The sequence below is a fragment of the Equus caballus genome, chromosome 10, assembly GCF_041296265.1.
Source record: "Equus caballus isolate H_3958 breed thoroughbred chromosome 10, TB-T2T, whole genome shotgun sequence".
In the NCBI taxonomy this organism is placed as follows: Eukaryota; Metazoa; Chordata; class Mammalia; order Perissodactyla; family Equidae; genus Equus; species Equus caballus.
In genome coordinates this window covers 4887997-4913423 of record NC_091693.1, presented here as the reverse complement: position 1 = coordinate 4913423, position 25427 = coordinate 4887997, and the positions used below count along the sequence as shown (strand labels likewise).

Genomic DNA, 25427 nt, shown 5'->3' with positions numbered 1-25427 from the left:
TAATGGGGGTTCGAGTTGGCCAAGCTCTCCCACAAAGGCAGCCTGCATCCCTCACTCCCAGGCCCGCTCAGTCCTTCCTAGGAGCCGTTCGCAAGGCTGCCCCGCGAAACAGGGTAACTTCCCCGCAGTTGAACATCTCTAACCAGGAACCGATCAGCCACTGGCTGACTCGGAGTTCAGCAGGAGTGCATCATATTTTTAAACCACTCTGTTTTGGAAACACCTTCATGGACTTTCACTGAAGGAGCCCCTTCCTCGTATGAGAACTCTGTCCTACTCTCCCCAGTGCCCTCCGGCTGCCTCCTCACCAGAAATCCTTCCTCATCAGTTGGCCCCACTCATCTGACACCCCCAAGAGACTATAATCTTCAAGAGGTCAGGGAAGGGTTGTCCCCTAACTTGTACGCCTCCCCCCAGTACCGAGGCTGTGACACGATTTCACGTGAGGCAAGTGCGGAGTAAATCTTGAGTGACTGATATTACTTAGGGATGCCAAGTGATTATCAATCGTTTTTCTCACTTAATCCTACTTTGTGATAGAGAAAGCTTGGGAGGCCGCTTTTCAGATGGTCAGATGGCAGAAATCCTCTCTCCTCTTGGCACTCGCAGCTCTGTATCTGCTCTTCTCTTCCGGAAACACTACGTTCTCCTTGAAGGCAGGGACTGCACTGCATCCAGCCCCTCGTCGCCATCCTCCGAAAGCCTAGAACGTGGTAAGTGCTGCATAAATAGGTGCTGGGAGTGAACGAGTGGAAGGCGATGGAGGAAGAGTGTGAGTTATTAGAAAATGTCTGCCCCAGGTCCTGGCACAGGGCTCCTGAAACCCTTGTAATTTCCTGGTTAAAAGGCGTGTCCTCTGTTCTAATGAGGCGAGTTTGGGTGGGCTCCTGGATGGGGGCTGGTCCCTGGAAAGACCAAGCGATGATGAGCAGCTTGGAATTTTCAGCCCCACCCGCCATTCTCTTGAGAAAGAAGGGCTGAAAATGGAATTGACGATGGATCATGCCTACCTGTTGAAGCCTCCACAAAAATCCCAAAAATACAGGTTCAGGGAACTTCCAGGTTGGTGGACACATCCACATACTGGGAGGATGACACACCCCAATGCCACAGGGACAGAAGCTCCTGTGCTCAGGACCCTCCCAGACCTTGCCCTATGTATCTCTTCATCTGGCTGCTCATCTGTATCCTTTATCATGTCCTTCTGTAAACTGGTAAATGTAATCACTGTTTTCCTGAGTTCTCTGAGCCACTCTAGCTGGTTAATCGGATCCAAGGACGGAGTCATGGAACCTCTGATTTATAGCCCATCCATCAGAAGCACAGGTGACAACCTGGAGTTGCCATGGGCATCTGAAGTGGTTGGGGCCAGCCTGGTAGGACTGAGCCCTTAACCTATGGAATCTGATGCTATCTCCAGGTAGAGAGTGTCAAAATTGAGTTAAATTGTAGGACTCCCAACTGGCGTCGCAGAATTGCTTGGTGGGGGAAACCCCCTCCCCACATCTGGTGAGCAGAAGTGTCAGAAGTGAAGTGTTCTGTGGGAAAGTAAAGGAGAAAGACAGAGAAGGAGGAAGGACTGTTTTTTCCCAATACAGATAGAGATTGCTAGGAAAATGGCAATGCAGGTTTATTTCACTTTTAGGATATTGTCACAAGAATCTGGTTGTGAGTGTGCAAGCAAGCAAGGGCTGGCTGATAGCCCCCTTGGGCGGTGACCTGCAATGAGGGCGGCCCCGCAGGGAGTAAGTGCCCTCTCTCCTTCTCCTCTCTCATTCCAATCTTGAGCAGAAGAATCCCAGGGGCTGGACGCAGCTAGAAGCCAGAGGCAAAGGAGCCCATTAATGTGGTCCACATGGGCCAGCCTCGAAGGCAGAGAGCCCAGTGGAGAGGGACCTGGAAGGGCAAAAGGAACACATTTGGCCCTCGTGGGAAGGCAGGAAAATGGTTCCCATTTCTCAGCACTGTTCTCTGATCGGTACAAAAGGGCCTTCCTTCATCAGTTTGCTGATCCTCTCCGGCTTGGCTACTGATGCTTCTCAAAGTCCCCACAGAAGACAGACAAGACAGACTCAGATAAGGATGTGGTCAGAGACAAACCTCAGAGGTATCTACCTCCCACCTGCCTACATGCCCGTCTCAAACAGGGCATCAGAAGTCACGAGTTTAAGATCACACAGCGCTCCCTCCTCACGCTGGTTTGGGATTATGCAGGTCAGAGTGCGTGGGAAAGAGAAAGCCGACTTCTCTTTTCTCTTTTAGGGAAAGGCTACAAGCTACTCTAATATGCACATCCTTTTTGGAGACAAATGGCAGGGAAAATTAGGAAGTAGTTTTTTTGGTTTTTGGTTTTCTTAGGATTTGATGCTGCTGTCTTAAGAATCTGGGTTTATATTAAAAATGTGAAAGTGCCAAACCTCAAAGCCAGTCCGTGGAGCCAAACTAAGTGGAATGGTAGTGGAGAAGAAAAACGAAGGCGAGGTTGTGATGTGGGGCGGCGCCAGGGGCCCTGTGGCTCGCTCATCTCGCATTCTGCAGCGCCCGGCCTGTGTGGGATCACAACGCACTCCAGCGCTGGTTCACATCTTATTGCCACGGGTGACGGCCGGGCGGCAGCATCCCACACATTCCAAAGACCTGTGCTGCTGACAGAGCGCTGGGATCGGGTCTCTGCTGCGAAGTCCTAGGGGCTGGGAGACGCCTTATTCACGGGCAGTTTCCAGCTGTTCACCCCAACACTGCCCCCTTCTATCTCCAGAAAGTGGGGACCCCTTCTCGGGGTCTCACTAAGCACCTCCCTTTCTGGGCAGTATATATCTTTTTGTAGCTTGCTTTTTCATTCTCTCTCTCCCTCTCTCTCTATAAATATATATTTAATATATTTATTATATATAACATATATAAATATATATTTAAATATATTTCATATAAAGATATGTATTTTTTAGATCTTGTCGTGTTAATATATAGATCTAGGTTATTCATTTTAATTACTGAGTATTTCCATTATGCGACTATACTGCATTTTATTTGTCCATTGCTCAATTAATGGAAATGTAAGATATTCCGACTTGGAGGCTAACAAACAATCTGCACTTGGCGCATTTTAACGTCTCCTTGTGCACCTAGACTCAAGGACTCTGGGGTTTGCAGCTAATGAGGGCTGTCGGGTGATGGGGAAGCCCATCTTTGACTTCCAGGCCCTTGCCAAATTCGTCTCCGAATTGTTCTAAGAAGATGCACTCCCGCTGGGAACACAAAACTTCCCATTTCCGCACATCGCCCCCAACAGCTGATCACACTTTGCCATTCCTGTTTGTATTTCCCCATTGAAGAGAGAGCTGGAATATCTTTTCACATGTTTATGGGCTCTCTAGCTTTCTCACCTATGATTTGCCTGATGATGTCCTGACCATTTTTCTATTAGATTATTTGTATTTTTCTTATTGATTTAAAACAGTTTGTGAAATATTCTGGGTACCAGTCTTTTTTCGGTTATATGGGTTGTAAATATCTTCTCCCAGTCTGTCGCCTGTTTTTTAACATTGCTGGTGGTGTCTTTGATGTGTAGACGTTTTGAATTTTAATGTAGTAGAATTCTGCTTCTCCTTTGTGGTTTATAATTTTTATATCTTATTCCAAAAATCCTTCTCTAAGCTCAGTGACATAAAAATGCTTTCCTATATTTTTTCGTCTTAATTCAGATTGACTGAGGCATAATTTACACATGATAAAATGCACCTATCTGAAGTGTAGAGTCTGATGCATTTTGACAAATGTATACAACCATGTACCCATCACCCCCAAAGAAGATATAGAATGTTCTCTCACCTCTGCCCAGACAATCTGCCTGCCTACCCATTGGCCCCAGGCAATGACTAATCTGCTTTTTGTCACTATAGATGAGTTTTACCTTTTTAAAATTTCATGTAAATGGAATAATATGGCAAAGACTCTGCCGGCTTCCCTTGCCCAGCATAGCATTTTTGAGATTCATCCACACTATCACACGTACCAGAGTCCATCCTTTTTATTGCTGAATAGTATTTCATTGTATGAATGTACCATAACTGGTTTGTTCACTTATCTGTTGTTAGACATTTGGGTGATTTCTAGTTTGGGGCTGTTACGAATAACAGCTGCTATGAACATTTGTGTACAAGTCTTGGTTGTATATACACATTTTCCTCTCTCCTGGGTAAACATCTAGGTGTGGAATCTCTGGGTCACATAGTGTATGTTTAACATTATGAAAACTGCTAAACTGTTCGCAAAGTAGTTGAAGCATTTTTTTCGTTGTTGTTAGTTCCATCCAGTCGATTCTGACTCCCAGCGACCCTGGGTACAGAAGAGCAGAACCTTGCCCAGTTCTTTTTCCACCATCCTCTCCCCTTCTGGCGCTATATCAGACAGTGCCCCACTGCTATTCGTAGGGTTTTCATGGCCAATTTTCTTTAGAAGTGGGGCCAAGTTCTTCTTCCTGCTTTGTCTTGGTCTGGAAGCTCTACTGGAACCTGTCCAGCATGGGTGACTCTGCTGGTATTTGAAATACCAGCGGTATAGCTTTCAGCATCACACAGCCACGGTAGTACGACAACCAAAGACAGGTAGTGTGGTTCCCTATCAGGTAAATGAGCCTGGGTGGCACCAGAGAGAATGCCGAATCTTAACTGCTAGACCGCCAGGGCTTGAACCATTTTACACTTCTGAAATGTAGGAGAGTTCTAGCTGCTCTATCAAAACTTAGTATTGTCAGTCTTTTTAATTTTAGCCCATTTTAGTGGGTGTTCAGTGGCATCTTACTGTGGTTTTGATTTGTTTCCCTAATGACTAATAACGTTGAGCATCTCTCCATGTGCTTCTTAGCCTGTGAAATGTCTGTTAAAATGTTTTGCCCATTTTAAAATTGGGTTGTTTGTCTTCTTGTTATTGAATCCTTTGTAAGATATTATATAAGTCCTTTGAAAGATGTATGTATCAAGAATATTTTCTCTCAGTTTGTCTTGAATTTTTATTTCCCTAATAGCGTGTTTCTGAGAGCAGAAGTTTTTTCATTTTGATAAAGTCCAATTTATCAAATTCTCCTTTTAGGAAAAGAAAACATGTCTTATCTAAGACATCTTTGCTTACCCCAAGTTCACAAAGATTTTCTTCTATATTTACTTCTGGAAGTTTTATAATTTTACGTTTTACATTCAGGTCTATTGATCCATTTCAAGTTAATTTTCATGTAAGTTGTGAGGTAAGTGTTGAGGTTCATTTTCTTCCATATGGATATCCAATTGTTCTGGTACCACTTGCTGTAAAGACTATCATTTTCCTGATCAAATAACCTTAGCACTTGTATCAGAAATCAAATAACCATGTAAGTGTGGGTCTATTTATGGACCTCTAATCTGATCTATATTTCAGAATCTATATCCACTCATCTATATGTCTGTCCTGACACCAATATCACACTGTGTTGATTACTATAGCTTTATTGAAAGTCTTGATATCAGTTAGTTATAAATCCTCCAACTTTCGTATTTTTTTAGAAACTGTTTTGGATGTCTAGGACTTTATACTTCCATACAAATTTTAGAATTAGCTTGTCAGAGGCCAGCCCCATGGCTGAGTGGTTAAGTTCACGCACTCTCTTTCGGTGGCCCAGGGTTTGCCAGTTTGGATCCTGGGTGCAGGCCTATGCACTGCTCATCAAGCCATGCTGTGGCAGAGTCCTACAGAAAAGAACTAGAATGACCTACAAGTAGGATATATATTTGTATATATTGGGGCTTTGGGGAGAAAAAAAAAAAAAGAGGAAGACTGGCAACGGATGCTAGCTGAGGGCCAACCTTAAAAAAAAAAGGAATTAGTTTGTCACTTTCAACTGAAAACAAAAAAAGCTTGTTGACATTTTGATTGGGATTGTTTTGAATCTGTAGATCTCCTCGGAGAGAATTCATATTTTAGCAATATTAAGTGTTCAATCCATGAACATGGAAAATGTCTCCACTTCCTAGGGTCGTCTTTAATTTGTCTCAACAATGTGTTGTAGTTTTAAGTGTCAAAGTCCTGCGTATCTTTTGTTAAATGTATTTCTGTATAATTTCATGGTTATAGATGCTTCATAATTTTTTTAAATTTCACTTTTCAATTGTTTGTTTCTAGTATGCAGAGAAAAGACTGGGTTTTTTAATATTGAACTTGTACCCAGAGGCTTTACTAAATTCACTTATTATTTCTGGTAGGCTTTTGGACATTCCTTAGGATTCTTTATGTATGATATCACATCACCTTTGAAGAAAGAAAATTTTTCTTCTTCCTATACAGTCTGTATATTTTTAGATTTTCATTTACTTGCCTGATTGCGTGGGCTAGGATATTCAATACCGTGTTGAATTGAAATGGTGAGAGTGGACACCTTGTTATTCTTGATCTTAGGATGAAAACAATCTTTCGTGATTAAGTGTGGTGCTAGCTGTAGCTTCTTCATAGATGCCGTTTATTGGGTTGAAGAAGTTCCTTTCTAGTCCTGGTTTGCTGAGCATTTTCTTTTTCATGAATGAATGGTGAATTTTTTCAAGTGCTTCTTTTTGCATCTATCAAGATAATTTTTCTTTTATTCTGTTAAAATAATGAATTTCATTGATTGATTTTGAAATGTTAAACCAACCTTGCATTCCTGGGGTAAACTTGATTTGGTCCCAAAATGTTGGAATCAGTTTGCTAATATGTTGTTGAAGATTGATATACTATGTAAATGAGGTGTATCAGTCTGGAGTTTTCTTTTCTCATAATGTCTTTGTCTGTTTTCATTATCAGGTTAACGATGGCCTCATAAAATGAGTCAGAAGTGTTTCCTCCTTCTCTATATTGTGAAAGAATTTATGGATGCTTATGAATAATTTCTCCCTTAAATATTTGATAAAAGTCCCCAGTGAAGCCACCTTGGCCTGGAGTTTTCTTTGTGAGAAGTTTTAAAAATTATTAATTAATTAAAAATTTCAAAAGCAGGTGGAGGACTATTAAGCCTTTCTATTTCTTCCCAAGTTAGTTTTGATGATTTGTATCTTTCAAGGAGCTTGTCCAATCTATCTACGTTATCATTTTAATGGCATGATGTTGTTTATAATATTTCCTTCTTATTCTTTTAATGTCTGTAGGATCCTTACTGATGACTCCTCTTTCATACCTGATGTTGGCAATTTGTGTCTTTGCTCTTTTTCTGTGATCAGTTTAACTAGAATTTTATAGATTTTATTGATCTTTTCAAAGAGTCAGGTTTTTACTTGATTGATTTTCTCTACTATTTGTCCACTTTAAATTTCATTGATTTCCACTCTTATTTATATTATTCCATTCCTTCTACTTCCTTTAGGTTTAATTTGCACTTTTTTTTCTTGCTTCTTAGAATGGGAGCTTAGATCACTGATTTTAGACTTTTCTTTTCTAAATATATGTATTGAAAGCTGTAAGTTTTCCTTTAAGCACTGTTTAGATGTGCTCAACTCCACATTAGCTGTGTTCCAATAATTTAGTGTGCTGCGTTTCCATTACTATTCAGTTCAAGATATTTTCTAATTTTCTGTGATTTCTTCTTGACTCATGGATTATTTAAAATTGTATTGTTTAATTTCCAAATATTTGGTTATTTAATAGATATCTTATTGTTTATTTTTAATTTAATATTTTATGGTCAGAAAACATACTCTATGATTTCAACCCTTTTAAATTTATTGATACTTGTATTACATAACAGCAAATAGTCTATTTTGGTGAATAATTCACATGCACTTGAAAAGAATGTATATAGTAGGCTCCCCTTATCCACAGTTTCACTTTCTGTGGTTTCAATTACCCACAGTCAATCATGGTCTAAAAATATTAAGTGGAAAATTCTAGAAATGGACAATTCATAAGTTTTAAATTGCATCCCACTCTGAGTAGCATGATGAAATCTCACACCATCCCATGTGTCCTGCTGAGGACGTGAATTACCCCTTTCTCCAGCATGTTCACACTGCATACACTACCTGCCCATTAGTCACTTAGTAGTCATCTTGGTTATCAAATTGACTGTTGTGGTATCACAGTGCTTGTGTTCAAGTAATCCTTATTTTACTTAATAATGGCCTCAAAGAGCAAGAGCAGTGATGCTGGCAATTTGGATATGCCAAAGAGAAGCCATAAATGTTTCCTTTAAGTGAAAAGGTGAAAGTTCTTGACTTAATAAGGAAAAAAAATCATACGCTGAGGTTGTTAAGATCTATGGTAACTTTTATTACAGTATATTGTTATAATTGTTCTATTTTGTTATTACTTATGTTAATTTCTTACTGTACCTAATTTATAAATTAAACTTCATCATAGGTATATATGTATAGGGAAAAAACATAGTATTTATACAGGATTTGGTACTATCAGTGGTTTCAGGCATCCACTGGGGGTCTTGGAACACATCCCCCATGGATAAGGGGGACTACTGTGTTCTACCTTTATTAAGTATAATGGTCTATAAATTTCAGTTATGTCAAGTTGGTTGATAATATTTTTCAAGTTTTCTATATTCTTACCATATTCTCTCTACTTATTTTACCACTTATTGAGAAAGGACTGTAGAAATCTCCAACTGTGACAGTGATTTTAGTTATGTTAGTTTTTGCTTTGTGTATTTTGATTTTAGCTCAGTGCATACAATTTTAGGTTTTTTATGTCTTCTTGATGAATTGCTTGTTTCATTATTGTGTAATGTTTTTGTTTCTCTCCAATAATACTCAGTCCTGATGTCTATGATGAATGATATTAGTATAGCTACTTCAGCTTTCTTCATAAGTATTTGTATGGTATGTATTTTTCTTTCTTTTTTACTTTTAACCTATTCATGTTTTTATATTTAAAATATTTCTTAAACAGCATATAATTTTATGTTGGTTTTTTAATCCATACTGACAATCTCTGCCTTTTGGTATTTAGACCATTTACATTTAAAGTAATTATTATATGGTTGGATTTCAATCTACCATCTTGTAGATTTTTGTTCCATTCTTACTGCTTTTTTGTTCCTCATTCCTGCCTTTTTTTGGATTAAGTATTTTTTATTATTCCACTCCTATGTTAGCTGATTAGCTATATTTATTCATTTTATTTTTAGTCATGCTCCAGAATTTATTTCATGCATCTTTAACTTATCACAGTCTGCATCCCAGTAGTATTATACCACTTCATGTACAGTGCAAGAACTGTGCAATAGTACACTTCTTTTTACCTCCTCGTGTCCTTTGTAATATTGTTATCATATAATTTACATCTGTGTATGTTATAAACTTCAAAATTCACTTTTACTATTTTATCTTAAGTAGTCAAATATCTTTTAAAGAAATTTTTTTAAATAAAAGGAAGGGCTTATGTTTATCAACCTATTTACCATCTTATTTTTATCACTTTTGTATGCAATGTCTTTTTAAAATATATATAATATATATTTTTATATATATATAGCTGCTTCATCACTTGTTTTCATCCTTTTAAGTATGATTTCTTTGTACTTATCTTGTTTGGGGTCTTTGAGATTCTTCTATTTATGGGGAGATGTTTTGCATCAAACCTGGGATATTTTGCATAATTATTTCTAAAAAAAAAAAATCCACCTCCATTTCCTTCTGTGTCTCCTTTTACAGGTGTATTAAACTGCTTGATATTGTCCACAGGTCACTGAGACTCTGTCCATGTTTTAAAGTCTTTTTTCTTTACGCTTCAATTTGCTTCTCTTCTGTCTTCAAATCCTATGTCCTCATGCTAGCTGATTTTTGTCTCCTTCAGTGTCTATTCTGATAATCCCATCCAGTGAAGTTTTCATTTCAAACACGTATTTTTCATCTCCTTGGCTCTTCTTTTTATAAATTCCATTAGTCTCATTATATTCCCTTTAAATCCGTGAGTTTTAAAAAATAACCGTTTAAGGTTTTTTTGTCTGATAATCCTATCATCTCTGTTATTTCTGGTATATTGTATTGACTCATTTTTCCCATGGTTATGGGTCACATTTTCACATATCTAGTAATTTTTTATTGGATGCTAGACACTATTTAGTGACTGGATTTTCTTGTCTTCCTTTAAAGAGAGTTAAGTTTTGTTTTGGCAGCCAACTAAGTTACCTGTGGATCATTTGAGGCATGATCCACATGCCTCAAGCTCTCTTTTAGGGTGATCTTTTAAAAATCTCAAGGGTCTTTCAGGGTGGGGACTAAAGTAGTCTTTACGTTAGGGCTAGTTTAGCTCTAATACTATACTGTGTTCTTTCTGGGGTATTTACTGAATGGCCTTGGTGGTCAATGAATTTTCTCCACTCTACCTGTTAGAATTCTAACATCTCCCAGCTCTGTGTGAGCTCCGGCAATGGCTCCAATTATTTCTTCTTTATAGTTGTTCTTTTCCTGGTAGCCTCTTGGAATCTCTGCTATACATGCACAGCTTAGTTGTAACTAGAGACTCAAAGGAATACCTATGCATATGGAGATCTTTCTGTGCATAGCTCTTTCTTCTCCTCTACTATGCCCTGCAAATTCCAGTCTCCTTAGTCTCTCTGAACTCTGTCTGTGTCTTCTCAATTGAACAAGAATGTCATGCTCTGTTTGAATTTCTTCCCCTGTGGCACAGTCCAGAAGGTGCCTCCAAGCAGAAAGTCAAAGTGATTGTAAGAACACTTCATTGGTTTCCTTTTTTTCTGACATCATATTCCTGCAATGTCTGTTGTTCAATGTCAGAAAATAGTTGATTTGTATATTTTTTCCAGTTTTCTAAGTGTTCATGGTGCGTGATGGGCAGAAGCAGAAATTCACTGGCAATATCTTTTTAAAGTTTTTACATTTTGCTCTTCACATTTAAGACTTCAGTTCTCCTGGAATTTATTTTTACGGATAGTGTGAAATGGTGGGGAGAGGTGATTTTATTTTTTCTATATGTGTAGCCAGCAGTCCCAACAACACTTATTGGATAGTTCTTTTCCGCACTCATTTTAAAGTCATCTCTGTCATATGCCAAGTTTCTATATTTGCATTCATCTGCTCATTCTATTTTGTTCCTTTGGTTCTTCTTGTCTGCCTAGTGCTAGTACCTCACTGATTTAATTACCATAGCTTTATAATAAGTCTTGATTTTTAGCAGGGCAAGTCCTACTTCTTTATTTTTCTTTATAATTTTCTTGTCCATTTGTAACCTTTTACTTTTCCATGTGACTTCTAAGACCAATGTTTCAAATTCCACACTAAAAAAATGTTGGTATTTCAATTGGAAATGCAGTTTATGTATATGTTTATATGGGAAAATTTAATGTCTTCATGATACTATCTTTCCAGCAATGAACATTGCATAGCTCTCCATTTATGCGAGTGTTTTATTACGTCCTTCTGTAAAGTCTTTCTCCAAAATATCTTGCATGTGTTTGGTTAAATTTATCCCTGGGTGCCTTGATGTTTTTGTTGCAGTCATGAACGGATATTACCTTTTCTAGTAGTTTGTTGCTGGCATTAAGATATGCCATTTTTGTATATCGATTAAGCGTACAGCAAGTTTGCAAAGCACTCTTAGTCCTACCTGCTTGTTTGCAGCTTTTTTTTTCTATGTAGATGATTATAATGTCTCCAATCTTTTTATTCATTTATTTTTCTTATAGAGCTGGCCAGAACTACCAGTATGGAGTTAAATAGAAGCAATAACAGTAAGTATCCTCATATTGTTTCTGACTTTAAAGGAAAATTTTCTGGGATTTCACCATTAGGTATAATGTTTGCCGTAGGTTTTTGCTATAATTCTTTTATCCTAATTTTTATAATGAGTGCATATAGAATTTTATCAAATGCTTTTTCTGCATCTGTTGAGATGTTCATGTGTTTTTTTCCTTTAATCTATTTTTTATTTAATTACATCAATATATTTTTCTAATGATAAACCATCCACGTGTTATTGGATTAAACCCTACTTGGTCACAATGAGCTTTATATTGCTTTAATCAGTTTGTAACATTTTATTTTGCATTTTTGTGTATATGTTCATGAGTGAGATTGGCCAATTATGCTCTTTTTCAAACTTACCTGTTCTTTTCTTCTAGATTCTTATTGTTTTATTATAATTTCTAGGCCTTCTTTTATCTCTGATCATCTTACACCCCTGTAGTCCTTTCAAAGTGTCTTTCACACTTTTATTTTATAGTCCTTTCCATTTGTCTTTTTGTCTTGAATTCTTGAGGTGATATTCCCCTTCTGTAAGTTGTAACTACTGACTCTCCTTCATGATGAATTATTTCTTTATACATATACTTTTTAAAGTTGTGAGCTCATCTTCAATGGGGATTTTTTTCTACAGAAGTGAGTTCTGGATACTCTGAGTTATGGAAGTGTGGCTACAGAACTATATATATGTATGTATATATATATATATATATATATACACACACACACACACATATATATATTTTTTTTGCTGGGAAAGATTAGCTCTGAGCTAACAACTGTTGCCAATCTTCCTCTCTTTTCTTCTTCTCCCCAAAGCCCCAGTACATAGTTGTATACTCTAGTTATAAGTCCTTCTAGTTCTTCTATGTGAGCCACCACCACAGGATGGCTACTGACAGATGGATGGTGTGGTTCTGTGCCTGGGAACTGAACCCATCTGCTGAAATGGAGTGTGCTGAACTTTAACCACTAGGCAATCAGGGCTGGATCAGAACTATATTTTTTAATGCCAGAAAGGCCAGAGGTTTTACTAATCTGGGCCAGTTTTTCTATTTCCTCATTTTACAACTTGCATCATGTGTATAGTATAAATTTGGATCCAATATCCCCATATATATAGCCTTAGTTTTTATTTTCTCATGGAATTTGTTTTGTTGTTGTTGTTATTGCTTTGTTTGTTTGTTTTGCTTTGTTTTACCATCTAGAGGTCCAGGCAGAGACAAACTTTCTTGTTGCTTCCCTGTGCCAGTGGTATTTTCCTAGTTTCCCTTCACATTCAGGGACAGCCTTTTGAGGGTCCCAGCTCCCCACCTTGCGTTGCCCCCTAAGGCCATGCCCACTATTTCAGGCAGGTGTTCACCCTCCATCCTGGCCCCTAGCTCGGCGTCTGGTCTGACGGGTTCGTGGCTGCTGCAGCTTCTGCTCGTGACCTTCCCACTCTGGCCTTGAGTTGCTGCTCCGTTTCTGCTGCTCAGAGGTTTCTCTTTCTTCTATTCTTTCACATTCCACCATGTATTAAAGTGTTTTATAAATTGCTATTACTAGTTACTAGCATTATATTTTGTCCAGTGTTTCTGTGTGTGTCTGCTGGGGAGGGGTCCTGTCAGCTCAGCCCGCCATGCTGCTGAGACCGAAGGCTCTCCATTAGTTCTCTGATGATCTCTTCTCTTCAGCAGCTCTGCCCTGCTGGCTGAGCGCTATCTTGAGTCTCACTTTATATGTATTATATTGTCTTTCGTCTGTCTTGGGATTTCCCTGGGAGAATTTCTTCAGCCTATGTTCTAATTTTCTGATTCAGTTTTCTTTCTTCTTTACCTAATCTGCTGGGCACTGACAGCATTTTAAAATCCAGCAATCAGCTATTTCATCTCCAAGAATATTTGTGTCCCCAAATTGCTCCATTTTCATGACCTCTTGCTCTTACTTTTTAGAGGCAGTCACCTCTCAAAGTTATGAATGTGAATTAGATTCTTTACCATTTTTCCTGTTTCTTACATGTTTCTGTGGGACCACTGTGGGGGAAATCCTAAATTGAGGATTCCAGGGCCCAATATACCTCTTAGAAGTTTTAATAACTGCCCCATGGCTCACCCTCGCCTCCAGCCTCTGAAGCACTGAGAAGGCATCATTAACACTGCTCAGCGTGATTCCACTGTCTGTCTAGTCCCCAGAGGAGGTTTCCCTTTGCAGTTCAAGGTTCGAGGACTGGTCTCACGCCATTTCCCAGAGTCCTGCAGGGATGGGGAGCTCCCCCTGTTATGTTAGGCAGGAGATGTAATGCTGGAAATCTACGTTTACATTATGTTTGGTGGCTAAACTGGGCCCATGACAATGCTAAGGTAGCTAACCCTTGTGTCAGTCAGGATTCTATGTTGCAAGGGAGAGAAAATTCAGTTCAAACTGCATGAAGACAGTAAAGGAAATATGTTTGCTCACGTAACTGAAAAGCCCAGGGGCAGTGGAGCGGCTGCTTCAGACACGGCTGGAGGCAGGAGAGACCCTCATCAGGGCTCAGTCTCCTCCCCCAGCCCTCAGCTCTCTATCCCGGGCATCAGTTTCCTTCTCAGGCTTTTCCAGAGGCAAGGAAGTGGCCAGCAGCTCCAGCAGAAGCAGGAGCTCCCAGGCACGTGCTCGAGTTCCTTCTGGAGCCACTTGGGTAACATTTCCTTCTCTGAAACAGTCACTGGGAGTAGTTGGGTGGAGATATGCTCCCAGCCACTGCTCCTGGCCAGAGACAGGCCCACATTGGCCGCCAAGAACTGAGATGAAGACAGAGGGTCTCCCAGAACAGATCTGTCTACAGTTCAGGAGGTGCTGTGTGCTGGGCCAGTGTGAAATGTCCGCTCAGTGCCTCTACTCCCACCTCCTCGATAACTGCTTCCATCTATTGCTATGCTCTGGAGCCCTTGTTTTCTAACTGGAAGAAGAGAAAGAAGGCGGTGATGCCATGAGGAGGAAGAAAGAGGATGGAGAGAATGCAAAAGAGGCTGTCTCTGCCAGCCTGCAGACTAGGCGTAAGCCCCTAGGTTTAGGAGATGGGGACCGGAAGTGAGAAGGTGCCCCTACTGGAGACGTTGCCACAGCTGGAACTGTGTGTGCCAGGGCTGCAGCCGCTCTCATGGCTGTGTGGTGACAGACACCACCGGCTCTCCCTGCCTCCTTTCCTGACACCCTCACTGCCCATCAAAGCATGTCTGTGTCCTTGGCCTCACCTCTTCCTGATGCATTTCTCCAACAACAGCCTTTCCTCCATGTGCCCCCTAGCAAAACAGGTAACAAAGCCTCCAGGTTGCCAGCACCTTAGCTCTGTGCTCCTGTCACCTGCCTGACTTTACTGAAAATGCTGAAGGAACGTGCAGACTCCTGCTTGGTGTCATTTCCATGTTGGCATCGTTGGAGTCCTGTGAGCTCTCTACTACCCCTTGGCTGTATTGGGGTGAGCCCTGGAGCAGAAAAGCATTGTCACAGCACAGCACGGGACAGGGGACTGTGCTTCAGCGTTCTGTTCCTTCCTTTCCTTCTTCAGCAGACATTTCCTGAGCATTTCTTGGGGTCAGCCCTGTGCCAGGGGCATAGGATAAAGTGGGAAGCCCCTTCCAGGGGAGGAAACAGCACAGACAGGCCTCCCAGAATCTGAGGAGAAGCCCCACACTGTCCATCATGGGCTCACAGTCTCAAGTTTTAGTTTTGTTTTTTTTAAATGTTTGTTTTGAAACAGTTACAGATTCACAGGAAGTTGCAGAGAAATGTATAGGGAGGGGCTGTGTAAGCTTCTCCCAGTTTCCCCCAGTGGTGACATCTTACCTGACTATGCACAACGCCAACACTAGGAAACTGACATTCACACAACCCACAGAGTTTGTTCAGATTTCACCAGTTATACATTCACTTACTTGTGTGTGAGTGTGTGTGTGTGTGTGGGGGGGTGTCTGTGTCTGCATGTATCAAAGTTTAACTGTTTACCCACTGAAGGACATTTGGGTAGTTTCCAGGTTGCAGCTGCTATGAATGAAGATTTTGTGAACATTTATGAACAAATTTCTGCATGAAAAAGGTTTTCAATTCTCTGAGATAAATGCCCAAGAATGCAATTGCTGGGTCTTATGGTAAGTCCACTTGTAGTTTAAACAAACTGCGAAACCGCTTTCCAGAGTGCCTGACCATTTGTATTTTCCCACCAGTAATGTATGAGTGATCCAGTTTTCTCCACATCCTTACCAGCATTTTTATTTTAGTCATTTGTACATTTGGGTGTATAGTAATATCTCAAGGTGGTTTTAATTTGCATTTCTCTAACAGCTAATTATATTGAGCATCTTTTCATGCGCTTTTTAATTTGCCTTCTGCATATCCTCTTCAGTGAAATGTCTGTGTAGGTTTTTTGCCCATTTTCTTATGGGGTGGTCTGAGTTCTTTTTACTAAGTTTCGAGGGTTCTTTACATATTCTATATACATGTCCTTTGTCAGATATGTGATTTGCAAATATTTTCTCCCAGTCTGTATTTCGCCTTTTCATCCTGAGTCTTCTGCAAAGCAGAAGTTTTTCACTTTAGTTTTGATGAGCTCTAGTTTATCAAATTTTCCTTTTATGGCTCATGCTCTTAATGTCAGTCCAAGAACTCTTAGCCTAGATCTTGACCATTTCTTCCTATGTTTTTCTAGACATTTTATAAGTTTACATTTTACGTTCAAGTCCATGATCCATTTTGAGTTAGTTTTTGTATAAGGTGTAAAACTTCGGTCGAGGTTCATTTTTTTGCCTGTAAACGTCCACTTCCTCCAGCACCGTTTATTGAAAAGACTGTCCCTCTTCCATGGAATTGCTTCTGCTTCTTCACCAAATATTAACTGGGCTTATTTGTGTAGATCTCTTTTTTGTGTTCCCTATTCTGTTCCACTATTTGTCTACCCCTCTGCCTGTACTTAATTACTGTCTTAATTATTGTAGCTACGTAGTGACCCTTGTCATCAGAGAGAATGTTTCCTCCCGCTGCATTCTTCATTTTCAAAATTGTTTTGGCCAATCCAGGGCCTGTGTCTTTCCATATAAATTTTAGAATAAGCTTGTCTATGTCTGAAAAAGCTCTTGCTGAGGCTGTAGCAGGAGCTGCATTAACCCATCAATCGTTCTGGGGAGACACGGCGTGTTTACTTTGTTGAGTCTTCTGGTCAATGAACATAGTATGTCTAGCCAGGTGTTTAGGTTGTCTTTGATTTTTTTCACCAGCATTTTGTAGCTTTCACCATACAGATTCTGTGCATGTTTTGTTAGATTTATACCTAAGTATTTAATTTTCTTTGGAGCAATTTTAAATGGTATTGCATTTTTTATTTTGGTTTCCACATGTTCACTGTCAGTATATAGACACGCGACTGATTTTTGTCTGTTGACCTTGTCTTCTGCAACTTTACTCAGCTCACTTATTAGTTCTAGGAAGGTTTTTTTGGTAAATTTCTTGCGATTTTACTTGTAGACAACATGTCATCTGCCAATAGAGACGGTTGTATTTCTTCCATTCCAATTTATATGCTTTTAATTTCTTTTTCTATGTTCTTGAGATGGGAGCTTAGATGATTGACTTGAGACTTTTCCTTTTTTTCTAATGTAAGCATTTAGTGCTATAAATTTTTCTTTCATCACTTCTTTAGCTGCATCTCACAAATTTTGACAGGTTGTGTTTTCATTTTCACTCAGTGATTTTTTTTTAATTTCTTTTGAGACTTCCTCTTTGACCCATGAATTATTTAGAAGTAAATTGCTTAATGTCAAAGTGTTTGGAGATTTTCTTGTTGTCTTTCTGTTAGTGATTTCTAGTTTGATTCCATTATGGTCAGAAAACATACTCTGTATGATTTCAATTCTTTTAAATTTGTTAAGTTTTGTTTTCTGAGCCAAGATGTGGTCTATGTTGGTGAATATTCGTGCTTACTTGAAAACAATATTTGGTTACAATATTCTGCAAATGTCAATTAGACCCTGCTGATTGATAGTTTTGTTCAGTTCTTCTCTGTCTTTGCTGATTTTCTGTCTAGAATGTCAGTCAATTGCTGAGAAGGGGGCATTAAAGTCTCCAACTATAATTGTGAATTTGTCTATTTCTCCTTTCAGCTGTACCCATTTTTGCATCATATATTCTGAAGCTCTCTTGGTTGGTGCACACACATTAAGATTAGCTACATCTTCTTGGTGGATTGACCCTTTTATCATTAAGTAATGCTTCTTTGTGCCTAGTAATTTTCTTTTCTCTGAAGTCTACTTTATCTGATAGTAATGCAGCCACTCTTTTTTTTTTAAATTAATGTTTGCATGATATATCTTTTCTATCTTTTTGTTTGTTTTTTTATTGAGATATAATTGACATTTAACATTACATTAGTTTCAAGTGTACAACATAATGATTCAATATTTGTATATATTGTGAAACGATCACCACAGTAAGGCTAGTTAACATCCATCATCACACATAGTTAACAATTTTTGTTTCTTGTGATGAGAACTTTTAAGATTTACTCTCCTAACAACTTTCAAATATACAATATAGTATTATTAAGGATGGTCCCCATACTGTACATTACACCCCTAGGATTTATTTACTTTATACCTGGATGTTTGACATTTTGACCACCTTCACCCATTTCCCCCACCCCACATCTCCTGCCTCTGGCAACCACCAGTCTGCTCTCCGTATCTATGAGTTGGTGTGTTTTCGTTTGTTTGTTCTTATATTTTACATATAAGTGAGATCCTACAGTATTTGTCTTTTTCTGTCTGACTTATTTCACTTAGCATAAAGCCCTCAAGTTTCATCCACGTTGTTGCAAATGGCAAGATTTCCTTATTTTTTATGGCTGAATAATATTCCTGTTTATATATATATCACATTTTCTTTATCCATCCATCCGTTGATGGACACTTAGGTTGCTTTCATATCTTGGCGAGTGTAAATCATGCCACAATGAACAGAGGGCTGCAGATATCTCTTTGAGTTAGTGTTTTCCTTTCCTTCAGATAAATACCCAGAAGTAGGATTGCTGGGTCATATGGTCATTCTATTTCTAATTTATTGAGGAACCTCCATAATGTTTTCCATAGTGGCTGCACCAATTTACATTCCCACCAACAGTGCCCAAAGGTTTCCTCTTCTACACATCCTCATCAACACTTGTTATTTCTTGTCTTTTTGATAATAGTCATTCTAACAGGTGTGAGGTAATATATCATTTTGGTTTTGATTTGCATTTCCCTAATGATTGGTGATGCTGAGCACATTTTCATGTACCTGTTGGCCATTTGTATATCTTCCTTGGAAAAATATGTCTATTCAGATCCTCTGCTCATTTTTCTTTCTTTTTTGTTTTTTGAGGAAGATTGGCCCTGACCTAACATCTCTTGCCAATCTTCCTCTTTTTGATTGAGGAAGATTGTCGGTGAGCTAACATCTGTGCCAACCTTCCTCTATTTTATGTGGAACGCTGCCATGGCATGGTGCTAGGTCCACATCTGGGATCTGAAACTGCAAACTCCGGGCCACTGAAGCAGAGCACATGAACTTAACCACTATGCCAGCAATCTTCTGCCCATTTTTAATAGGATTGTTTGTTTTTTTTGCTGTTGTTGTTTTGTTGTTGTTGTTGTTTTTGCTGAGTTGTGTGAGTTCTTTATATATTATAGATATTAACCCCTTATCAGATATATGATTTGCAAATATTTTCTCCCATTTCATGGATTGCCTTTTCATTTTGTTGATTGTTTCATTTGCTGTGCAGAAGCTTTTTAGTTTGATGTAGTCTCATTTGTTTATTTTTGCTTTTGTTGCCTTTGCAACAAAATCGTTGCCAATTTTTTTAAAAAATAATTTTGCATAATATGTCTTTTCCACCCTTCCTTTTAACCTCCCTATATCATTATGTTTGAAGTGAGTTCTTTGTAGACAGTATGTCTTTGGGTTGTGTCTTTTTACACACTCTGCCAATCTGTGTCTTTTAATTTGTGAATTTAAGACATTTATTTTTAAAGTACTTATTGATATGTTAGGGCTTAAGTCTGTCACTTTATTATTTCTTTTCTGTTTGTTGCCTATGATTCTCACTTCTTTCTTTCTCTTTTCTTGCCTTCTTGTGGGCTATTTGAGCAATTTTAGACTTTAATTTTAATTTCTTTATAATTTGTTTGAGTATATTGCTTTGAGTATGCATTTTCTTAGTGATGGTTCTTTATATCCTTTTGCTATCTCCGTTTTTTAAAAATAATGGTCTTAAGTGTTTCCTCTCTATATATTAAACACCACATCAGATAGTTTTACAACTTTTGCTTCAGCCACAAAATGTGATTAAAGAAACTCATGAGGTGAAGCATAGTCTGTTGTATTTACCTCTATTTTTACCCATTCCACTGTTTTTCTTACTTTTCTGAATGTCCCAGCCTTCTTCTGTCATTTTTCTCCTGTTTGGAGAGCTTCCTCTAGGGTTAGATCTTAGTTTTTCTTGGTCTGAGAAGGACTTTATTTTCTCTTGATTCCTGAAGGATGGTTCCACTGGATGGAGAATTAGCAGTTGACAAATCTTGTCTTGTAGCACTTGAAAAATGTGGTGCCCCTTCCCTCTGGCCTCCACAGTTTCAGATGAGAAATGTGTTGTCATTCTAATTGATGTTCCTTTACAGGTAATGTGTTGTTTCTGGTTGTTTTCAAGATTTTTTTTTTTTTTTTTTTTGTCTTTAGGTCTCAGAAGTTTGATTTTGATATATCTCAGCGTAGATTTTCTTTTAGTATTTCTTCAAATGCTTTTCAGTCCCCCGCTCTTTCTTCTCTCCTTCTGGGACTCTGATTATATGAATGTTACATCTTTGATTATTGTCTTATAGAACTCAGGCTCCATCAGTTTTTGTCGGTCTATTTTCTGTCTGTTGTTTAGCTTGAGTAAATTCTGCTGACCTGTCTTCAAGTTCATTGTTTCCATCCTCTGTCATCTCCATTCTACTATTAAGTCCATATCTAGCAATTTTTTTTTCAGTTGTTCTGTTTCTCAGTTTTGTAATGCCCATTTGGTTCTCTTTTAGTATTGCTATTTTTTGCGAAGATTTTTTATCTTTTCATTTGTTTCAAGAGAATTTGTATGTGTTCATCAAAGCGTTTTTATGATAGTAGTTTAAAATGCTTGCCAAGTAATTCCGACATCTGATTCATCTAGGTGTCAAAATCGGTTGTCTTTTCTCATTCAAATTGTGTTTTTTTGGAATGATGAGTGATTTCCAATGGTATCCTGGACATTTTGTATTTTACTATGACACTTCGGACTATTTAAATCTGTTTTAGCAGGAGCCGCTCTGTTTAGGTTTAATATATAGGTTCTGGCATACATATACACATCCATACCAGAACCTGTGGGTATTAGTTCCAGTGGTGGTTTGGCTATCAGAACCCTTTCAATGTGATTCTGGTCTTCTAGCTTCATTCTTCCAGCACTGCTGGGGCCACTGCTCGATCTCTGTTGGTGTCATTCCCAGGGCCGCCTAGTGTTGCTGGGCCATACTCTTCAGCTGGAGGGTTGGGAATAGGGGACAGAAGCTGCTGGACCTGGGTCTTTTTATGCCACAAGGTGGAAGGCACTTAGACACAGGGCTCAGCTGCTGCCACCTTTGCAGGTGGACCAGCCACCAACGTGTACCCTGATTGTATAGCTACTGCAGGTGGATCAGACCACCTACCAGTGACTCTCTCATGGACTAGGCATTGGGGCTCCCTGCTTGGTCTCTTTTGGGTTTTTCTTTTACTTGTCTTCTTCCAGAGAGAGCAGGCTTTCCTTGTCTATTTTTTTTATCCCTGTTGGTGGTTCTGAGTTGTAGGAATCTTTGGCACATATTCCTGGATATATGAGAGATTAAAAGAAAAAAAACTCAGAGAACTCAATATATTGTTATTCCCCGAGTTCTGAGTTCCCTAGCTAGTCCACCTTCTTCTTTCCAGCTTTAAGAGTCTTTTAATCATTGTTTGTTAAAGAAATTCCACGACATTTAGCTGTATTTAGAGGGCAGTGTTTAATCACCTCTTCTTCTCCCCATTGGTGAGGGCGGGCTTCCTGCCCTAGGGTTGTGGGCATGGTTAATATACAACCACTGAGACCGGACAAATGGCACTGACAGCATTTTAATAGTCACATATACTCATAGCCTTGGGGAGACACCGCATGCCACGCAGGGTCACGTGGGGGTTGTTTTTGGAACAGAGTGAACAAGCAGGGGCTGTGGGAGGCGGCGAGGTAGTATCAAGAGGGCGGGGGGTACCCTGGCTCCCTCAGGAGAATGTTTGAGTAATTCCGCAGGCTGGTAGGGAACTGAAACCCGATAGCCAGGGATAAACTGGGACTGTGCCTGGTCCCCTGGGTGAGGGGGGAGGGTTTGGCTGTGGGGTCTCGTCTGCAGGAGCAGAGTGAGGAGGGAATTGCAGTTGGGCCATGTGAGGCCCTCCAATTTCACCAGATGTCAAGGCAGCACATGACGTTGGGCCTAACTCCACAGGGAGAAGCAGGGAAAAGTATCATCTTTCTCCAGAACTGGAACTCAAGTCTTATTTTTAAAATTCATGAGCACTTTGTATTCTGATCCAGGTTTGTTTGGATGTAAAACTGCTCTTCTCTAGATCTTCTGTTAAAATTGTAGGCATCTACCTGGACCATCAGCATGAATCCTGAGCACGCTGTATGCAGCTTGAGATGGTTTAGAAAATACTGTTTAAATTATGTTTTCCTTGAAATGTTTTGATTGAAATGTAATGTAACCATATTACAGACAATTTGGGAAACATGAAAAGGAAAAAAATCTTTATAACTTTAACCCACAACCACACCAATTATAATCTTAGTACAATTTCTACAGTCTTTTTTCCATGCAAACCTTAAAACTGTAAATATAGTATGTATATGGTCTGTTAATCTGCTTTTTATGCTTGATGCTTTATCAGAGGTCTCCCTCTCTCTCTTTCTTTCCTAAACAATTCAGGCCAAAATTTATTATGTGGGGCTGAGCAAGGCACAAGGCTGTGATGGTCCAAAGCAGAGTGTGCACCTGAGAGCTGAGGACACCTGCACAGGGAGCAGTGCAGGGAGGGGGTGCGTGAACCCGCACTGGGTGAGGGCAGCATCTGTGCAGTGGGTGGCCTGGCACATGTGTCAGAGCCCAAGCAGGATAAGGAAGGTGTCCGAGAGTTTGGAGGGATGGCAGTGACTGGATATGTTAAGGCTATGGGAGTCATATTCCTCACTGTTGGAAAAGAATTAAAAATACGAAAAAGGAGAATATTAGACTGAAACGTAGTATTAGATCGGAACTAGAAGTATTGGTGAGAACTCATGATTTTCTCTCCATATAGAAATGTATAAATAATATGCATAAAAACATGAGTCCATATACACATATGTTCCCTGACATTGTCACTGAGAAGGTCTGGAAGAAGAGACACCACAAAAGCAATGAGCACACCCACCCCTATATCTTGGTTTCTAAATACTGTTCTCCATTAAAAGGTACGCATGTTCCTTGCAGGAAGGGCTGACTCCAGGGCTGGTGCAGGGAAAATTCAAGATGAACGTGTTGTGCCAGGAAGCAAGGAGATACTCAAATAATGATGGGGACATGTTAAAAGAACATGAAAGCCAGCATAAAGCGGTGCCTGCTGGCCAAATCTGGGGCAACTGGAGCACCAAAATAAGTAATGAAAGTAGCAGATTATATATAACCCACTGAAGAGAACAGAAAGGATGAACAGGAAGTCACTGATGTAACAGATAAATGAACAGATGAAAATTCGATGAAGAACAGGGTCTTACATAGTTTCGAAGTAGCTACTCACAAAGTAGATTAATTATAAAGAGGAAAGGAGTAACTTTATGGAGGAGCAGCCTGGCAGATACCACCTTAATGTAGTGATCCAAATGACCATCATCAGTAATGGGACAAATGGAAATCGGGTGCCACCTGATAGGACGCAATGAAAAGAACAGGAACACCCTTCTGGGGTATTCGTGCCGATCATGTATAACCTGAATCTTTTTTTTCAATTGAGGAGAAAATCAGTTAACATAAACATAACCGTCTTAAAGTGACAATTCAGTGCCATGCGCTGCGGTCACAGTGTTGGGCAACTACCACCTCTATCTAGTTTCAAAATATTTTCGTTATTCCAAAATAAAGCCCTGTACTCATTAAGCAGTTACTCCCCATAGCCCGCTCCCCCCAACCCCTAGTAACCGCTAATCTGCTTTCTGTCTCTATGGATTTACCCATTCTGGATATTTCACATAAATGGAATCATACAATAGTGACCTTTTGTGTCTGGTTCTTTCACCTTACATAATGTTTTTGAAGTTCATCCATGTTGTAGCGTGTGTCAGAACCTCATTCCTCTTTATGGCCGAATAACATTCCATTGTATGCGCACACCGCACTTTGTTTATCTGTTCATCTGTTGGTGGACTTTACGGCTGTTTCCACCTATTGGCTATTTTGAATAGTGCTGTACAAGGATTTGTGTGGTTACCTGTTTTCAACTCTTTTGGGTATATACCTAAGAGTGGAACTGCTGGGTCTCATAACCTGCTCTTATCATGAGAAAATATCAGATAAGCCCAAATTGAGGGACATTCTACAAAACAACCGGCTTTTAATCATCAAAAATGTTAAGAGCATGAAACTTAGGGAAAGACAGAGGAAATTTTCCAGATGGAGAAACTAAAGAGACATGATTGCTAAATGCAGCCCGTGATCATGGACTGGATGCCTTGCCCTTAGGGATGCTACCAGAACAATCAGTAAAACCCGAATGGGTCAGCGGAGTAGGTCAATATTCTTTCCTGATGTTGGGACTGTATGGTGGTTTTAGAGGCGAATGTTGTTGTTTGTAGAAAACACACAAAAGTATTTGAGGGTAAGGGAGCATCACATCAACAAGTTACTATGAAATTGTTCATCAAAAAAAGGTTTTGCATGGTACTTGCAACTTTTCTGTAAATTTGGGATTGTTTCAAAATGAAACAAAATTAATTTAAAATATTTCATAAATTTTCCCACAAGAGTTGTCCAGGGCCTGGTGCCGTGGCCGAGTGGTTAAGTTTGCACACTCCACTCAGGTGGCCTGGGCTTCATGGGTTCAGATCCTGGGCACAAACATGGCACCAATCATCGGGCCATGCTGTGGTGGCGTCCTACACAGAAGAACTAGAATGACTTACCACTGTGATATACAACTATGTGCTGGGGCTTTGGGGAGAAAGAAAAAAGAGGAAGATTGGCAACAGATGTTAGCTCAGGGCCAATCTTCCAAAGAAAAAAGGGTTGTCCATATTTGCTGTCCACCCAATTTTCTCCTGTTCTCTCTTGAATATTCTCCATCTAGGTTCTCGCCTCCTCATTGCACTTCATAGGGCTAGTATTAAAGTCACCAATGAGCTCCACACTGCTGGATCCAGCTGTCAAGCCCCAGGCTGCATCTTACTTGTCTCATCAGCATCGTCTTGCAGGTTGATCCCTTTCTCCTCACTCAGCCTCCTGGCCTTCCTCCCGTCTCATTGGCTGCTCCTTCTGGGCTCCTCTGCTGATCCCTTCTTCTCTCCTGACTTCTAGACGTTGAGTGCCCAGGGTTCAGTCCTGGGGCCTCTGCCCTTTTCTTTCAACACTCAATCCATGAAAACCTCATCCAGTCTTGACTTTACAAACCATC

General features: G+C 39.6%; 1 long non-coding RNA gene across 1 annotated transcript in view; it reads left to right on the top strand.

Moving 5' to 3' along the window:
- Positions 1–540: 540 nt before the first annotated feature.
- The window catches only part of LOC138915696 (uncharacterized), a 32108-nt gene continuing 7221 nt past the window's right edge, over positions 541–25427 (top strand). Inside the window, exons 1-2 of the long non-coding RNA XR_011421809.1 lie at positions 541–713; positions 11657–11701. This is a non-coding gene — a long non-coding RNA (uncharacterized lncRNA). The remainder of the gene's footprint in view (positions 714–11656; positions 11702–25427) is intronic.